Genomic DNA, 17,683 nt, shown 5'->3' with positions numbered 1-17,683 from the left:
TACTGAGCAGAATAAATGTCCCTCCAAAACTATATCTAGAAACATCGTATTCAAACTACAGAAAATCAAAGAAAAAATCATGAAAGGAGACAAAGAAAAAAAAAACGTACCTATAGAGCAACAAAGATAAGAATTAAATCTGACTTCTCCTCTAAAATCATGAAAGTAAGAAAAGAGTAGATTGAAATATTTAAAGTGTTGAGGGGAAAAAAAATCAACCTTGAATTCTGTACCCTATGAAATTATCCTTCAGTGAGGATGAGAGGAAAACTTTTTCAGAAAACAAAAATTAAGTGAATTTGCTGCCAGATCTCCTATAAAAAATATTAAAAGTTCTTCAGAGAGAAAGAAAATAATAGACGTCAGAAGCTCAGATCTAAATAAAGAAAGAGCATCTAAGGATTAAAAATAAAACTTTATTTTTTAACTCTTAATTGGTCTAACAAATGACAGCTTATTCAAAATAATAATAGCAAAAATGTATTATATAACATATATTTATGTACTATGGTATAATATAGTATTAGTTTATAAAATAAATATTAGTATATTGTATTAGTGTATACAAATTAGTTTTAGTATATATATATTACTATCATATATATGTATATAGTATTATATATATTAGGATATATAGTATTTCATTAGTATTTTATAATATATATGTTAGATATATCATTAATGTGTACATAAATGTGTGCATATATGTGTGTGTGTGTAAACTAATGTATATGTTAATGCATAAGTGGAAAAAATAATAGCAATAGTATAGGGGAAGGAGAGAGGAATTAAGAATATTTTGTTATCATAAGTCACTTGCAATGCCCTTAAAGTAGTAGAGTATTATCTGAAAAGTAGATTTGGATTAGTTGTAAATATATATGTATATATTTACACACTTATAAATATATAAATATATATAAATATATATTTGCAAACTCTAGGGATATATATTTGTAAAAAAAAAATATACATATATACTTGCAAACTCTAGGGTAATCACAAAACAAGTAAAAAATACCCCACAAAACACCAAAAAAGAAGTATTATTGATATATGAAGAAAGGAGAGAAAATAGAAAAATAAAAATGCTCAATTAAAATAACAAAAGGCAGGAAGAGAGTAGAGGACAAAAAATAAGAACAAAAAACAAATGCCACAAATAGAAAACAGCAAGAAATATGGTAGATATCAATCTGACTACATCAATAATCACTTTTATTTTATTTTTTAAAAAGATTTTATTTGGGGCAACCCCGGTGGCTCAGCGGTTTAGAGCCGCCTTCGGGCCAGGGCTTGATCCTAGAGACCCGGGATCGAGTCCCACATCAGGCTCCCTGCATGGAGCCTGCTTCTCCCTCTGCCTGTGTCTCTGCCTCTCTCTCTCTCTCTCTCTCTCTGTCTCTAAGAAATAAATAAATCTTTAAAAAAAAAAGATTTTATTTATTTATTCACGAGAGACACAGAAAGAGAGAGAGAGAGGCAGAGACACAGGTAGAGAGAGAAACAGGCTCCATGCAGGGAGTCCGATGTGGGACTTGATCCTGGGTCTCCTGGACCAGGCCACGGGCCAAAGGCAGCACTAAACCACTGAGCCACCCAGGCTGTCCTCAATAATCACTTTTAATGTCAATGATTTAAATATACCATTTAAAAGACTGAAGTTGCCAGAGTGGATCTAAAAATAAAATCCAATGATATACTTTCTAAAATAAACACACTTTAAATAAAAAGATACAGACAGAATCAAAAAAGGGATGGAGAAAGATACACCACACTAACACTCATCAAAACTAGAAAGGAGTAGTTATATTAATTTCAGAGAGATCAGATATCAGAGCAAGGAAAGTTATCAGAGATAAAAAGAGGCATTACTTAATAATAAATAATTAATTCTCCAAGGAGACATAGCAACCCTTAATATGTATTTATCCAACATCAGAGCACCAAAATATGTGAGGTAAAAAGTGGTGAAACTGCATAGAAAAATGAATGAATCCACTATTATATTGGAGACTTCAGAACCCTTCTATCAAATTTGGACCTAACCATTAAGCAGAAAATCAGTAAGGTCATAGTTGAACTCAGCAACACCATCAATCAAATGGCTATAATATACATGTATAGATTTCCTCAACTAACAACAGCAGAATAGACATTCTTCTCAAGTTCACATGGAACATTAGTCAATATAGATCACATTATGGACCATAAGACATACCTTAACAAACTTAAAAGAACAGAAATCATACAGTGTCTACTCTCAGACTGTATGGAGTTGAATTAGAAACTAATAACAGAAAGAAAATTCTAAAGTACTTAAAGATTAAACAACATACTCCTAAATAACACAATGGTTAAAGGAGAAATCTCAAGATAACTTAACCTTAGAAATTAAAAGATATTTGAACTAAAATAAAATGGAAACACAACTTATTAAAATTCGTGAAATACAACAAAGCAGATCTTAAAGGGGAACTCATAGCATTGAAGATATATGTTAGTAAAGAAGAGATTAAAATCAATAAACTTCCATTTTAAGAAATTAGGAAAAAAACAAGAACAAATTAAATCCAAAGTAAGCAGGAAAAAGAAAGACTGAGGAGAGCACTTGGGGGGTTGAGCACTGGGTGTTATACTATATGTTGGCAAATCAAACTTCAATAAAAAATATTTAAAAAATATTAGAGCAGAAATCAATAAAATTAAAAGTGGGAAATCAATAGAGAAAATCAATAAAACCAAAGATGATTATTTGAAAAGATGAGTAAAATCAATAAACTTTTAGCAAGATTAAAAAAAAAGGCAGGGGTGATACAAATTACTAATATCAAAACTAAAGAAAGGGACATCACTACAGATCCCATGGACATTAACAAGATATTAAATAAATATTATAAATAACTCTATACCCACAAATTTGATAACATAGTTGAAATGGACCAACTTATTGAAAGACAATCTGCCAAAACTCACACAAGAAGAAATAGACAATTGGAATAGGCTTATATCTATTAAAGGAATTAAATAAATAAATAATAATGTCCCCAAATGGAAAGTACCAAGCCCAAATGGGTTCATTGATGAATTTTACCCAAAATTTAATGAAGACATTTTATCATTTCCCTAGACTCTCTCCCAGACAATAGAAGCAGAGTCCATTAGTCCTAACTTACTTAATGAGACCCAGCATTACTCTAATGCCAAACCAAGAAAAAGACATTACAAAGAGAACTAGAGACCAATATCTTTAATTAGTATAATGCAAAAATCCTCAACAAAATATTATCAAATTAGATCCTACTATATATATATATATATATATATATATATATATATATAAAAATTATACACTTCAACCAAGTGGGATTCATCCTATGTATTCAAGGAGACCCAACACGAAGCTAAAGATGCAAATTTACATGACCATATCAATAAATGAAAATAAAGCATTTGACAAAATGCAATACTCATTCATGGTAAAAAACTTTCAGCAAACTAGAAAAAGAGAGAAACTTCTTCAGCTTGTAAACAATATCTCCTGAAAACCTACAAGCAAATTTTGCATTTAATGGTGAGAAATTCAGTTTTCTGCTGAAATTAGGAGCAAGCCAAGGATATCCTCCCTCACCATTCTTTTCCTACACTGTGCTACCTAGCTAATGCAGTAAGATAAGAAAAGGAAATAAAGCATAGGCAGTTTGAGAAGGAAAAATAATAAAATTGCCTTTGTTTCCTGATGACATGATTGTCTATGTAGAAAACCCAAAAGAATTGACAAAAACTCTTGCCACTGATAAGGAGTTATAGCAAGGCTGTAGGACACAAGTTTAATAGATAAAAGTTGACCCTTTTCCTATATACAAGTAATGAAAAGGTGAAATTCGAAATTAAAAACACATTACCATTTACTGCCTCCCCATGAAATACTTAGAGGCAAATCCAGCAAAATATATTCAAGTTCTATAAAGGAAAACTATAATCTCTGATGAAAGAAACCAAAGAACTAAATAAATGGAGAGTTATTCCATATTTATGTATTGAGAGACTCAAAATTGTCTCAATGTCAGTTCTCAACTTGATCTATAGACTGACTTGAAATCCTAGTTGAAATCTAACTTCTTGGATATCAGTAAGTGGATTCTAATTTTTATATATAAACATAAAAAATTCAGAATAATCAACTCAGTATTGAAGAAGAAAAACAAAGTTGGAGAACTGACAGTACTCAACTTCAGGACTTACTATAAATCTACAATAATCAAGACACTGTGTTTATTGGCAAAAGAACAGACAAATAGTTCAGTGGAACAGGGCAGATGACCCAGAAATACACCCCAATAAATATTGTCAATTTTCTGACAAGGGAGCAAAGGCAATGCGATGAAGTAAAGATACTTTTGTCAACACCTGAACATCCATACGCCAAAACAAACAGAAAATGCATCTAGACACAGACTTTACACACTTCCCAAAAGTTAACTCAAAATGGATAAATATTAAATAATATTTAATATAGCTAAATATAAAATGCAACACTATAAAATTCATAGAAAATAGCAGGAGAAAATGTACCTGAGCTTGCTATGGAAATGATTTTTATTTTTATTTTTATTTATTTATTTTATTTTTGGGAAATGACTTTTTAGATACAACAGCAAAGGCACAATCCATGACAAAATAATTTTTAAGCTGGACATCATTAAAATTAAAAACTTATGCCCTGGGAAAGACAATATTAACAGCATGAAAAGAGAAACCACACACTGGAAGTAAATATTTGCAAAAGATACGTTTGACAAAAGACTGTTACCCAAGTATTTTAAAAACCCTGAAAACTCAATAATAAGAAAACGAACTACCTGATTAAAAAATGGGCAAAAGATACTTTATCAAAGAAGGTATACAGTTGAAAAATAAACATATGAAAAGATGTTCAATATCCTATGTCCTTAGGGAATTGCAAATTAAAGCACCAATGAGATACTATTGTCTACCTGTTAGAATGACCAAAATCCAAAACACTGACAGCAAATGCCGGTGAGGATGTGGAGCAACAGCAGCTCTTATTCATTGTTGGTGGCAATACAAAATGGTACAGCCATTTTGGAAGTCAATTTGGTAGTTTCTTACAAAACGAAACATACTCTTAACCATATAATCCAATGATCATCCTCCTTGGTGTTAACCCAAATGAACTGACAACTTACGTCTACACAAAAACATGCACGCAGGTGTTTACAGCAGATTTGCTGTCGGTACTTGGTAGCAGCCAAAATGTCCTTCGGTAGGAAAATGGATAAATCAATTGTGGTACATCCAGACAGTTGAATTCCAGCACTGCAAGGGAATGAACTATCAAGTCATGAAAAGACATAGAGGAACTTTAACTACATATTACTAAATGAAAGGAGCCAAGTTGAAAAGGCTACATATTGTATGGATTCCAACTATATGACATTCTGAAAAAGGCAAAAATATGGAGACTGTGAGAAGATCAGTGGTTGCCAACAGTTGGGGGGTGGGGGTGGGAATGAATAGGCTGAACATAAAGGATTTTTTAGGGCAGTGAAACCATTCTTCTGATATTGTAGTGGTAGATGCGTATCATTAAATTTGTTAAACCCAAATAATATTCCACACCAAGTGTGAACCCTAATATAAACCAGACTTTGGGTTATACTGATGTGTCAATGTAGGTTTATCAACTATCAGTACATAATAGTAACAAATATACTACTATGGTGCAGAATATTGATAGTGGAGAGGACTCTGGGTGGCAGGTGAGAACTCTTTCTACCTTCTGTTCAATTTTGCTTGGAACCTAACACTATTCTCAAAGTAAAGTATATTTTAAAGATCTGTATAGTTGATTTTCAATGTACATTTTCAAGATACTTTTTAATTTTTTTAAGTGTAATTTAATCATGATAGTAGTATTTATAGTAGTAGTTTATTGCGTCTTATCACCAGGTGCTGAAAATAGCCCAGAGTAGGAAAAAAAATAGCATTGAGTTTTTGGTGAAGGCTTTCTTCTTACTTTTTCTCCACCCCCCCTTCTCTTCCTTCTCCTCTCTCTCTCTCTCTCTCTCTGTCTCTGTCTCTGGTGGTTGTTGCCCGAAATTTTTTCACTGGTAGTCTACAGAATGTAGTACTTTAGAGTGGCCTGGTGGTGTCAGACTTATGGCATTCAAGTCTAGGTTCCACCCTTTACTTATGTGACTAGAGAATTTCCTATGTACTCTATGCCTCGCACTTCTCAGATATACAATCTCAGGGAAAAATAAGTACCTCTTTCGTTGTTGTGAAGCATTCTGTTAGTTTTCAGTTATGGTACCTACTGTTAATATGGATGGCGCCACCGAAGAGGAGAATTGGATGGCCTTGGGGAGAATGGGTCTACTGTACAGACAAGTCTACTCAAATCTCTTAATGCTTTTCATTGTTTGATTGTATTTAGTCATCCGAAGGAGAATTTCTACCTTTTTTGGTTAGACTCATTACTTGTCCTTAAAGATGTATTTGTTACACAGAAATTTAGACTTCTTCTATGACCCTAAAAGATGGAACAAGAAGGAAATTTTTCCTCGCTATAAGGAAAAACTCTGCGAAGATAAGAACAGTTGATTCTCACTAGTTTTGGAGCCTTCAGTGGTCCCCTCAAACCATTTGAAACACAGCTTAATCATTTAAAAAATGGGAATGATGAGCGACACCTGGTTGGCTCAGTGGTTGAGCATCTGCCTTTGGCTCATGTGTCCCACATATTATAATTTCTAAGATTCTTTCCAGATTCTTTCCCTTCATATGGGGGTCTCAAATAGAATGGTTGGGGGCCCAAACTTTGTAGTGTAGGTTAACACAAATCTTAGCCATGTGTTTTAGGTAAGTGTTAAGTCTGTAATAGAGAAGTAATAATATTTACCTCATCATAAGTTCATTATGACAATTAAAGAAAATTATGTTTAGGGTGCCTGGGTGGCTCAGTGGCCTTTGGCTTAGGTCATGATCCTGGGGTCCTGGGGTCAAGTCCTGCATTGGGCTCCCTGCTGTGAGAGCCTGCTTCTCCCTCTGCCTATGTCTCTGCCTCTTTCTCTGTCTCTCATGAATGAATAAATTTAAAAAATAAAAATCTTAAAAAAGAAGAAAATTATGTTTATAGAATGCTTAACATAGTGCTTGGCACTCACCATGTGGCACATTGAGAAACTGTAACTATAGATCCTTAGTACATTTTGAATTGACAGAAGTTCCTAAAATAATAATTCTAAAATCTTTGATTAACTCAGCTGTGAATTAGCCACCTAAGAGAAGGAAAAAAATAAAAATAACAATTTTAGTGACAAGAAAGTAAATTGCTTACACTTGCATTTTGTTTGTCTTTAAGCTATAATTTGACTTTTGATTTATAGTTCATTAATTTAAATGCATTAGCTGCTTTGCACTTTGAAACAGAATACTTACCTGTAGATTAGTGTTTCTTTCTCATGCTGTTCTGAGTCTGTGTATGACCATGACATACAGTGGAAAACACACCCAGAGGACTCCAAAGCCTGGATTCAGCTTGGTTTACCAGCTTCTGGCACATGGATGAGGAAATATCATAGCATTGCTAAAATCTGCTTTCTTATCCATGAAATGAAGGTAACATCTTCCTATGGGCTTGAACGGTTGTTGTGAAGTTAAATGTGAGATCTTTGGTAATGTCTGAGGGTTATTTAAAATGTCGGATTGTGTCATCCCTATTGTGTATGCTCTTATGAAAGTCCAATTTGAATTATTCTATGTTCAGCCAAATAGTAGCACTCTTTATTTTCCACTTTATGTAATTAATTTGGGAAGCATAAAGTCCAAACGGAATCTAGTCTTGCTCTAATTCCCCAAAATGAGAGTAATGTAACATATTGTGTTTATTAGTTAACTATTTTGAATATGTGGATAGAAAAAAAATCCAAGTTCCTCTATTATTCTTATTTTATATCATAGGTGCTTATTTTGAATAAATGAATAGTTGAATGCTAGCACAAAAAAACCTTATTATTTATTTATACAATACTTTAATGGTCAAAATACACAGCTAGGTGTGGTAGGAGCACTGAAAATGAATTCGGTGGAATCGTTGTCCCTAAACAGTAAAAAATCTCACAGGGAGAATCAGTCATGTCACACGTACAAATAAATATAATTCACAATAGAGAATGAATGCCAGCATCCAGAGGAAACTCTGGTTTAAACAATCACATCATTTCTTTCTCAAAAAGGGCATTTTTATATGATTTTATACTTTTGCTACCACATTTACTGAAATTGCCAATACCCCCTCACAATCCTTGGACCATTTTCTTATAAAATTAGGATTCACCTTATTTCTTTTAATTATATCTCTTGATTTATTAGTGCTGTTATATAGGTTCTTTATTTATTTTAGTTTATTGATTTTATGAAGTGTTTTATTCTCAATAATTTGTCAATTCTCATAGATTTTAAAATTCTGTGTTCAAATTTGTGAAATATAACACACATTCAAAAAGTGAATAAAGCATAAATGTCCAGTACAATGAAAAAGTAAAATAAATAACTGTGTAACTATCACACAAGTAAAACAAAATTGTCAGTATCTCAGAAGCTTTTCATATGTGATTCTCCAGAATTTTCTTTAAAAAAAAAAAGAAGATAAAAGAAAGGAAAAAATAAAATCAAGTTGTTCATAACAAAAATTTTGTTTTTTCTCCTTTCCTCTTATTTTATTATTCATTCTTGTTCTGTTGAGCAGCATAGAACCCAGAGTATTATATTGACTAGCAATTTGGATTCCTCAAACAGGTATATTTCAGTGATATGAAACCCAAATAGAAGTTTTGAGATATTTCCCCAGACAGGAACTGCTATTGACATCTCTCTCGTGATGATTACAGAGTCTCTTTTAGTGCCTCGGGTTAGTAGTATTCTATTTCTAATTCATCTCAATATCAATTCTCTTTGTGTATTCATTATATCACTGTCATACTTTTGTTCAATAAATGTTAATTTAGCAACTTTAATAAATGGACTCATTCATCAAAAAGCTTATGATATAGCTGAAGAGATAAAACATACATACACAAGACTTAAGCAGTTTTTATTTAATATTTAACAATAGTGTAATAGTTAAATAATAATGCAGGCAAAAAAAATGTTTTAAGTTTTCTGGTGAGGTGGTATGTGGAGAGAGAGCTGATATACTTTTAGACTGGAATTGCTCGATCTTTATATCTGGGAACCCCTGGATGTCTGGTCTTACTTTTGGCCAAAATAGTGGCAGTGGTATTTATTTGTGCTGCTTAAGACCCAAAATTCCCAAGTGACCTGGAGGGTCAATTCTTTACTATGGGCCAATTATTGCAACTGGCCTAACCAGTTTGATAACTTGGCTCGACTACTTAAGAAGCCACTGAAGGCTTTTTCGTGGGGTTTCTGCCTAAGATTCCTTGCACAGATCTCCTGGTTCAGGCAAGAGTTTCAGTCAGTCCCTGGTGTTCAGAGAAAGGGCCCTGGGGAGTTTGGGCCTTGTGATGTCTCTGGGGCTTCCCTGATGCTTGCTTGCATTCTCTTTCTCATGCTGCTCTGCATCCTTTACTTTTATTTTATTTTTTATTGAAGCATAATTACATATAGTGTTATATTAGTTTTAGGTGTACAACATAATTATTCAACAATTTTGTACATTACTCAGTGTTTACCATGGTAAGTGTAGTCACCATCTGTCACCAAACAACGTTAATTACAATCTTAATTTACTATATTTCCTATACTGTGCTTTTTAATCTCCATGAGTTATTTATTTTGCACCTGAAAATTTGTATCTCTTAATCCCCTTTTGGTCCCTTTATTGTTCAATAAAAGGCTTGTGTGAGTGTACCCTGTAGAGTTCAGTGGTGAATTCTTCTCAAGATACCCAAACTGGGGAATGCTGTACTGTTAGCTGCATACCATACAGTTTAGTGACCCAGATGGAACATTTAAAATGAACCCCCCAATTTAGATAATAAAGGCTAAGGTATTGTTTAGGAGAAGGAAAGATGAGATATGGGTGGTGAAGGAGATGAAAACATTGTTTCTACGTGATTTCTCCCTGCCCATTCTAGGCTGTGTTCACAGAATTACTCCTTTCACCAATAGGCAGCAAAGCATTTATGAGTTCAGGGCAAGGAGGAAGTCAAAAGAGATTCAAACTGAGGAGTCAGCCAAGAACAGGAGCCTTGCTGCTCTCATCTATCCTAGGTAAAATGACCAAGAGCACACTGCAGCTGCTAGTGCCACCATTTCAGGCCTGTGACTGTCTGTAAAGGGGAGCTATGGAGTATCCAAGAGGAGTTTGGAAAGATATTTGCTTTGATTGGAATTCGGTCAATTACAGAGTTAAACTACTTTTTCGATCTGTTTTGCAGCTCTTCTGGGAATTGTTATTGAAATGGAAATTGATTTTGGGGAATTAGAGGTGACATCATAGGAAGTTGTACTCAGGATCCTAACCTGGCTTGCAGCTTTCACAGAGAAGTGGTTAGAGGGGCCAACTCCCACTGGGTTAAGCTATACAATGGCAAGAGTGTGTCATACATGCCCTGGGAAGGGGAATTGCCCACCTCCTCTCTTGGAGAGTAAATGGAAAATTCCAAGGCTAATGATCAAGGCTAATCTTCAGAGCCTATGACAATTTAAAAGTGCAAAGTAAGAGACAATCATGATTGTAATGGGAAAGCCCAAGTCTCTTAGAAAAAAACAAAACAAAACAGTAGGGGACCCACAGCCATTTGCATTGATCTGGGTCAAGAGACCACTAGTGATGAAGAAACTTTATTGGGATTGCGAAACACTGGTACCTAGATGTGCTAATGCAGTATTCATAGGCACTGTAATTACATTAGGGAAATGTAGTGATGTGTAAGTATACAGCTAGCAAGCGAAAATACGGCTCAAAATGGGGACTTATGGATACAAATTGTGCATGGTTACTGCCTTATTTTTACCAGAATGTATCTTGCAAAGGATGTGGTGTCTGAATGGGCTCTTCTCTTATCCAAATCATTGGAAAAGGGATGTTGTGCCAGTTTGCTTTTCCTCCCATTTTAATTATGAATGCTAGATAGGACACCTTTAGAATTACCCGAGTCCACTCAAGTAGTTAATTTAAAACCATATGAGATGCACTGGAGAGTGGTTTTGGCTTTAATTATAGATCTGTGATAAACAATGATATTAGTGCTCATAAATTTTTTTAAAGATTTATTTCTTTTTCATGAAAGACACAGGAAAGAGACAGAGACATAGGCAGAGGGAGAAGCAGGCTCCCCATGGGGAGCCATATGTGGGACTTGATCCCAGGACCCTGGGATCATACCCTGGCCAAAGGCAGACGCACAACCGCTGAAGCACCCAGGCATCCCTCGTAAATTTCTTATGTTATAGTTCAATATGTCCTACAAAAAGCTGCTAGATCCTGAAGGCTAACTGTAAATGATAAGAGGACTGTACAAGGTGGTGATGATTGTGGAAATTTCTGCTGCTTGCAGGTGTGTTGACTGTAGCTTCTGGCAAAAGTCTGTTACTGCCACCCTGTGGCAACAGCCAAGATTTTTGGATTAGGATTAATGGCCTTGTAATGTGATTTGGAAACAAATCCTCCAGATGACTGGAAAATTAAAGGAACACCTTCTGGGGTGCTCTTACGGAAAACATAGACTTAAAGGGGGGAACCAAAGTGGGACATGATACCCATCAGAAATCGCCTTCCAATTTCTAAGATGACTTGAACCCAAAAATGAATGCCCACTTGCACTTAGAGGGTGGACTTTTGGGTAAGGAGATCACTGGCTGTAGACATTCAAGCAGTGCAACAATGGTCAGGAAAAAGCTGTATCTAACCATTTCACTCAGAAACTTGAAAGGTAACTAAAAATTGTTCTGTCAACAGGAACATCAGAGACTAAATAGAGCCATGGGCCTCATACCAAAGTGCTCTGGGAGGACTCATAGATGTCAGGTAATTCATGGCTCTGTGGTGGATACCAATGAGTCTTCACTGGGATAGATATGCATTCTGAGCTTGTATATCTGATAGCTGAAGCAAATCCCCTGACACCAAAGAGGATAGAACAGAAAATATTATTTCAGTTTGGACTCCTTGCTTACATATCACCTAATCAAAGAACCATTTTTTTTTGTTTTTGCAGGTATACAGCAATATGGACTCAAAATCATCATATGCAAGAAAATTCACCTCTACAAAGTCGTGAGCTTACTGAACATTGGAATGAGTGGTAGAAACATATGCTTACAAAAGTGAAGGTGATAATGAGCTGAAATGATGGCCTCTATGGTTGAACAAATGTGTATCAGAATTTAATACGCGTGAAAGTAAAGGGAATTTTCCATTGGACAGATTGTTGAGAAATTACAGAGAAGATAAGGAAGAGGGATCGAACATGGGAACCTACATAAACTTTTTCTGTACTTCTAATTTTTTGTTCTTTATCTCTACCTGATTCTGTAGTGCCAGGAGTTGGACTTATTTAAGTTTTAGGAAAAAGATCAATTGCTTAACATGCCACCATGACAATATACCTGAATGTCATTGTACAATTTCCTAAGGGGATGTTGGGCTGTCATTTCTTCTCAACTGCCTAAGCGGGATCTGTTTCTGATTTTCTACCCAGGGGATGAGACAGTCATATGCTTGTGCTTATCCGGTCTTACTTTATTTGACTGAAATAGACAAAGGGCATTGGCAGGACTCATTACTGCCACCTGTATAGGTTAATCCTCTGCTGAACCTTACAGTTGTACTCTGGGAATGGAAGGAGGATTTGAATGAAAGCCAATGATGAACTGAAGAAAAAGTACTTGCTGATCTAAAAGGGGCTGAAAAATGAATAAAGGTGAAAAGGAAAGGCTAGAACAAGAGAATAATACTTTGCCTGAGGTAGATTTACAGGTGCCCCATAAGGGTATAGATATTAGCCTGCAGAAATCAGCTTTGGTTTCAATCTAAAGGTCCCAGGATGTGCTCCAGGGAATTAAAGAAGCATTCAGTTGGGAGTCCACCTATATGATGGTGTCTTGATGATCTTAAACCACACTGTATAGAGGATACCTTTTGAGAGGAAACATACAGGAGAAAACCAAAGATCACTGTGTAATTATTAAATGAAGTGATGATCTATTGAGAAAGATACCTAGATATTATGAATATATGTTGCATGTTCAATTTGTCATAGTATTATGTGTCCTAATGCATATAATCCATGTTTTTTTGTGGATTGAGAGCAGTCACAAAAAGAATACTTGGCAAACAGATGGTAATGTCAATATAGGGGTGACTTGGTGGGCCCCAAGGTCCCCCAAGTGATAGTGGATTCATCTATTCCTCCTTGCAGATCTAGCAGGTTTTGCCTCAAGTAGTTTGACACTCTGATATTAGGTGCATACATGTTTAGGATTGTTATATATTCTTGCAGAATTGACACTTTATCAATCATTATGTAATCCCTTTATTTATCACTGATAATCTTCCTTGTTCTGAAGTTTGCTTTGTCCAAAATTAATATAGCCACCAGCTTTGTTTTGATTAGAGTTAGCTGGCATATCTTTCTCTATCCCTTTACTTTCAATCTGTTTGAATCCTTATGTTTAAAGTAAGTTTTTTTTTTATAGACAATATAGTTGTGCAGTGTTTTTTTTTTTTTTTTTTAAATCTCCTCTGACAAGTTTTGGTTTTTAATTGCTATACTTAGAGCATTCACATTTAAAGTGGTTGGTTATTGATATTGCCAGTCCTTTATGTAGAACCAAATTTCTGGGAAGTCCATAAAATTACCACAAAATGGGTGGCTTATACAACAGAAATTTATTGTCTCTTGATTCTGAGGCCAGAAGTTTGAAATCAAAGTGTCAGCAAAATTCGTTTCCCCCAAAGGCTCTGAGGGAGAATCAGTCCCATGCTCCTCTCATAGCTTTTGATATTCTCATGCATTCTTTGGCTTGTACATGGTATTCTCTGTCCCCCTAAGTGTCTAACTCTGTGTCCAAATTTCCCCTCTTTGTAAGGACATCATTCATATTGGATTAATGACTTTATTTGAATTTGATTATCCCTGAACAGATTCTCTTTCCAAATCAAGTGACATTCTCAGGTGCTGAAGTTAGGACTTAAATGTCTCACTGTGTGGGGCACACAATTCATTTCCTAATAGTTTGTCTTCAAGCCTCCTAAATTTGTGTCCTCCTCTTGCAAAATGTTTTGATTCCAACATCCCCAAAATCTTTATCACTTTAGTATCAACTCTATCTCTAAAATCCCATCATCTAAATCACTCAAATCATTAATGCTAGAGTTTGGGGTGTGATTCATTCTAGGGGGAAAAATTCCTCTTCACCTGTGAACCTGTGAAACCAGACAAGTTACTTGCTTCAAAAATACTTTGGTGAGGCATAAGATAGACATTCCCATTCTAAGATGAAGAAATAGGAAGGAAAAAGAGGTCATGGGTCCTAAGCAAGTCAGAAAATTAGCAGGGCAAATTCCATTAGATTTCAGGCTTGAGACTAATCTTCTTTGGTTCAATGCTTTGTCTTCTGGGCCTACTAGGTGGCAGCCCTGGGTGGTGGTTCATCCTTTTCTGCCTGGGAAGTAACCCCACCCTTTGGAACTCATGATGTGGCTCTGACTTTAGGAACAGAGGAGGCTTCAGAGCCCTAATGTCAATGACAGATCTATTGACCTCTGAACTTCCCATGAGGTAATTCTTCTGTTTTTTTTTTTTTCTTTTGAAGAGTAACACATGCTCATAGCTGAATTGCTCTATTCACCTGTTTCCTGTTTATAGAATCCTAGAAATCTGAAAGTCTTCCTTCATTTTGTCTAAGCTCTGTCTCCCTCAGTCCAAGCTGGAAGTGTTTCTGCTGATATGGTCACTCCACCTCTTTAAATTCTGGTTAGTAATTCCTTCTTCTTTCATTTTACTATAAGCAGCAAGGAGAAATCAGACTATGTCTTCAACACCTTCCCAGAAACAGCCTCAATTACATATTTGAGTTCATCAAATTCTACTTACTGTCCAACAGAATACAATTCAGGCAAGTTCTCTGCCACTTCTTAAGGATTGCCTTTTCTTCAATTATGAATAACATGTCCCCCATTTTAATCTGAGATCACACCAGAAGCATGTTGAACATTCAGGCTTCTACAACAGTCTCTTCAGGGTAACCTTGGCTTTTTCTATCAAACTCCTCAACATTCTTCCAGACTCTAGATGCTACCAAATTTCAAAGCCACTTCCATATTTTTAGATATTTGTCACAACAGCACCCCACTTACTATAATCTGTACTGGTGTCCTGTGTGGTCATAACAAAGTACTCCATATTAGGTGGATTTAACAGAAATTAGTCTCACAGTTTCAAGGGCCCTAAGTCCAAAATCAAAATGGCAGCTGTTCAATCTATCCTCTTATCCCCCAAATCTGAATTATTTCAGCATCAGCTGAGTCTACAGTCTCATCATCTAAGTCAACCAAGTCAGTGGTGGAGGAGGCTTGGGGTATGATTCTGTTCCACCCTCTCTCCCAGCTTCTGGTAGCTCCAGGCATTCCTCAGCTTGTAGATGACATTCTGTCTGTGTCTCTACGTTGTCTTCTCTTTAGGCATGTTTGCCTCTGTGTTCCAAATCTCCCTCCCCTCTTTAATATGGGTTTACACAATGATGATATCATTTTTGCTTGATTACATTCATTTTCAAATAAGGTCACTTTCTGTGGTAATGAGCATTAGGACTTCAACATTTTTTGGGAGGTGGGTAAATACAATTCAACCCATAAAATGATCTATATTATTTGCCTCCTCCTTAAATAACTTATTTTAATATTTCTTAAAGCGCATATTTACTTGTGTTGAATTCTCTCAGTTTTTATTTATCTGAGAAAGTATTTATGTTTCCTTCACTTTCAAAATGTAACAACTTTAGGTCGTTATTTTTTTCCTTCAAACGTTAAATATTTTACCCCATTTTCTTCTTGTTTGCATGGTTTCTGATAAGAAGTGTGCTGTAATTCTAATCTTTCCACCCTCTAGCTGTGTTTTATTTTCTACAGTTTGGATACAATAACCTAGGTGGGGTTTTATTTTTTGTTTTTTGTTTTTGGTATTTATCCTGTTTGGTGTTCTATGAACTCCCTGGACCTAGGTCTGTCATTCATTTTGGAAAGTTCAGGACATTATTGCTATATATATTTCCTCTTTTCTAGTCTCACTTTCTTCTCCTGGTATTCTAATTACACTTATGTAACCTTTTTAAAAAAGATTTTATTTATTTATTTGAGAGAGAGACAGCATGAGCAGGGTGAGGGGCAAAGGGACAAGCAGACTTCCTGCTGAGCAAGGATCTGGACACAGGGCTCATCCCTGGACCCCGAGATCACAAACTGAGCCAAAATCAAATGCTTAACCAACTGAACCACCCAGGCGCCCTACACTTATGTAACTTTTGATTAATTAAATAAATATTTATTGAATATCACTATATGTCAAATATTATCCTGAAAACTAGAAATATACCTGTGTACAAAAAATATTTTAAAACTATTAAATGGATTTTAAACTGAATAGAGATATGGGTAATACATTTCTAATTAATTTCAGCTTTGTTCATTCTGAAATTGGATATAATGTTTAACACTTTTATCTTTTTATAGCTCTATTGAGATATAATTGACATAACTTACAATTTACCCTTTTAAAGTATAAAATTCAAAGGCTTTTGGTACATTCACAGAGTTATACATTCATCCTGACAGTTTTTGACTATTTTCATTACCCCTAAATGAGACCCTACATGCCTTAAACATCATTCTTCAATTCCTCTGTCACCCCTCCAGGTATAGACAACCACTAGCCTACTTTCAGTCTATGTATTTTTGTCTATTCCTGATATTTCCTATAAATAAAATCACAATATGTGGTCCTTACTGTCTCTTTCACTTAACATAATGTTTTTAAGCTAGTACAGGTACTTAATTTCTTTTTATTGCTGCATAATATTCCATTGTATGGATATACCACTTTTATTTATCCATTCATCAGTTGATAAACATTGAGCTATTCCCACCTTTTGGCTATTATGAATAAAGCTGCTATGATCATTTGTGTACATGTTCTTAAAAGGGCACATGTTTTCATTTCTCTTTCATTGCATTTCATTTAGCCTCTTTTGCACATATAGCTAGGAGTAGAATTCCTAGATCATATGGTTACTCTCTTTTAACCTTTTCAGGAATTACCAGATTGTTTTTCAAAGCAGCTGCACCATATTACATTCACCCTGGCACTGTATGAGGGTTCCAACTTCTCTATACCCTTGCCAACACATTATTAACCATTTTTTGGTTGCAGTCATCTTAATGGATACAAAGTGTTATCTCTTTTCTTGTGCATTTCTCTGATATGTAGTGATGCTGAGTATCTGTTCATGTGGTTTTTTTTTTTTTGTCCATCTGTATATCTTTAGAGAAATATTTGTTTAGATCTTTTACCCATTTTTAATTGGATTATCTTTTATTATTGAGTTTAAAATTTTTAAAATACATTTTAGCTGTCAGGAGTGCAACTAAGCTGGGAGAGAGAACATGGCTACCAGGTGTCAGAATAGCTATTTA

General features: G+C 35.0%; 1 long non-coding RNA gene across 1 annotated transcript in view; it reads right to left on the bottom strand.

Annotated features, from left to right (window-relative positions):
• LOC111092422 overlaps positions 1 to 17,683 on the bottom strand; it is a 73,740-nt gene that overhangs the window by 33,708 nt on the left and 22,349 nt on the right. The window contains exons 2-3 of the long non-coding RNA XR_005378237.1: positions 7,191 to 7,304; positions 5,211 to 5,340 (exon numbers count right to left, since the gene is read on the bottom strand). This is a non-coding gene — a long non-coding RNA (uncharacterized LOC111092422). The remainder of the gene's footprint in view (positions 1 to 5,210; positions 5,341 to 7,190; positions 7,305 to 17,683) is intronic.

The sequence above is a fragment of the Canis lupus genome, chromosome 25 (assembly GCF_011100685.1).
Source record: "Canis lupus familiaris isolate Mischka breed German Shepherd chromosome 25, alternate assembly UU_Cfam_GSD_1.0, whole genome shotgun sequence".
NCBI lineage: Eukaryota > Metazoa > Chordata > Mammalia > Carnivora > Canidae > Canis > Canis lupus.
Note: the sequence above shows the minus strand (reverse complement) of the source record. Positions and strands in the feature narration are given on the sequence as shown.